This window comes from Heterocephalus glaber, unplaced genomic scaffold, assembly GCF_053883595.1.
Source record: "Heterocephalus glaber isolate CG9 unplaced genomic scaffold, H.glaber_assembly_v1.0 deba00000621, whole genome shotgun sequence".
NCBI lineage: Eukaryota > Metazoa > Chordata > Mammalia > Rodentia > Bathyergidae > Heterocephalus > Heterocephalus glaber.
In genome coordinates, this window is record NW_028258153.1 from 3722843 (window position 1) to 3725685 (window position 2843).

Below are 2843 nucleotides of genomic sequence, written 5' to 3' on the forward strand. Positions count from 1 at the left end.
CTTGTTCCCTATAGTGACAGAGAGCAAATCAGAGCGTTGAGCGAGCAAGAGGGACGCTAAAGACTCAGCATGAAGGATATTTTGAGGTAGCAGATCTGTTCTCTATTCTGACTGTTATAATATTGACCTGAGTCTACATATGTGTCAAAATAAACAGAACAGTACATATAATATTAATTCTCCTATGTTAATTTGAAAATTAAATTTAAAAAAAGAGGTAAAAACCATGGGCAGACAAGAATCTGACATAAATTTCTCTTTAAAACTTAAGTACACTGGGCCAGGGATTTAGCTCAGTGACACTGCACCTGCCTCTCAAGCGAAAGGTCCTGAGTTTGATACCTGGTACCAAAATAAAAAAACCCACTTAAGTACACTTTCTACCAAACAAACAAACAAACAAACAACAACAAAAAACCCTATATCAAAAGGAGTTCTTTCTAGTTGTGCAAAGTTGTGGAAACCACTGGATTCCTACCAGGGAAGCTGCTAGGAATTTATCATTTTATTTTCCAAATTTGAATGAGGCTAGTTTTCTGATGGGCAAAATAGAGAATCATGTGAGGAATTTGTGTTTATATTATGACAGAAACTACAGAAAAACAACATGTTCCCTTTCGGATATTTATTGCCTGAAAAAGAGGCCTTACTAAAACCAAGCCTATAAAAATATTTCCTGAAGAAAGTTTAAAGTTTAAATCAACATATTATCTTTGGACATGACGTTTGGTCGTGAAAAACCACTAGCTTTCACAGAAAAGTTCCCCTCCAAGGTTTATGGCTGTGAGGGTTGTTGTCAGGGACAGAGACCACCACAAAGGCAGGCAAGTTCCATTTTTGTTTTGTTTCTCTCCTTGGCGTTAGCTCTTTATGCCTATCATCCCTTGAAATTTATGGGCTTAATCAGCAATCAAGAGACACAGCTTTGTTGCTTACATAAGGAAATGTGACTTTACGTAGCTATGCATTTCAAATAGTCATCAGTCCACGTAATAAAGTAATTCATGTATCATCTCTGCATAGCACTATTATTTTCACTGTGTGTGTGCGGTTTTACAATTAGGCCACAAACTTACCAGATCTTTATTTTTAAATATATAATGCCAAGAGTTTATCTCAGCATTTATTTTTTTTTCCCGTGTGAGTTTTTTTTAAGGTGGAGGATTAGCTGTTTACCAAAATAATTTAATTTTTCATTTACTTAGCAATCTGATCCTTTCGCACAAGAGGCATTTCGCTCTTTGGATGGCTACCTCTCCATCTTATGAAATCTACACTGTCCTCTCCACCTATAATTTCAAAGATAGCTACCATTGTTAAGAACACAACACGAAAAAGAAAAATGAACCTATATGTGGCAGAATACAAGGACCTAAATTAGGAATAAATAGACTGTCACCTGTGGGCCAGCTGCTTGTTTTGTAAATCAAGTTTTATTGGAACACAGGCACACCCATTTGTTTATGTATTATTTATGGCATAACTAATACCATGGAAGATTTAATTAGTTGTGAGAGAGACATTATAGCCTACAAAGCCAAAAATGTTCCCTATCTCACTCTTTGCAGAAAAAGTGTGCCAACTCCTGGCCAGAACATTTATCTCAACCAATACTTCATTTTTGTTATGACAAATTTTATCTTAAACATTTTAAAAGCTTAAGTTATATTTAAGTGAAATCTCAGTTCATTCATGTTCTAAAGATCTTGCAAGGACACTAAATGGGATTTACAATTAAGCATTGGGCAAAAATCCATTGAGATTCTGCTTATCAAAGCCTGAATTTGGAAAGGCCAGGGCTGGGGCTCCACAGTGAAATCCACATGTAATATTTGCAAAGCAATTAAATATTAAGGCTCTCTGCTCTTCCTCACTTTGCTAAAGGGGTAAAAGAAGCATAACCACAGAATGGGTATTTGGGTAACAAGGGAGTCTGCTAGGCAACGTTGGACCTGGAAGATGGATTTTTCCCCCATCCTAAATCCCAGCATATCTTTTTATAAAAACCAAACCTTCCACCTCTGAGACATGAACCCTAGACTATTAACCAAAGGAATTTTCCGCATGTAAGGGTAGTCTCTTAGAGAAGTTAAATCTTCAGCTTTTTTGTTTTTGAGTAGATTTGTGTAATAATTAACAGGAAAAAACCAACACAAGTGGAACCCTCTGTCCATCCTTCTCTCCTTGAGAGTATGAATGTATTACATCAATTTTAATATCCAATTTTCATGGGCTTCAAATCCTCCCCTGATTTATAGCTTTGTGAACCTTCCATTCTCCTATCATTTCTGAAATCTCCCAGCTTTGTTTATGGAGTCCATGAATGCATCTGCCCATGAAACGAAACTGCAAACCAAGGTGCCAATGTCTTGTGGGGAAACCTAGGTAATGCTGTGGATTTGCACCATAGGGGCAGGATTTACCTCTGTTCATCTCGCTGCTGCTGCAGATCTACATGATGCTTTTTACGGAAGAGTGGCTGATGATGCATCACTCATCCTGTGAGGCACCTGCTGCCAGTGACTGTGCCAGCCTGGGATCTTGCACCAGTTGTTCAGTGTACAAGGATACTTTCTCTTCTGTCTCCTTATGATGCTCAGGTCTTGATACATCTGTACAGACTCAAACCTTTGTGGTAAGATCACTCTTACAGCTACTCTGGTCTTTGTTATAAACTGGCTTCTTGCAGGTTCTTATAAAAAAGTGAAAGGTGTATATTTGAATATCTCATGGGAACAAAACTCAGTCTCGGTCCACACCCCAAAGGATTCCTTTGGATCTGTATAAATTAGAACCAAATAGATTCTTCAGAGGGGATCCAATCAATTCTACTGTCAGCCAAG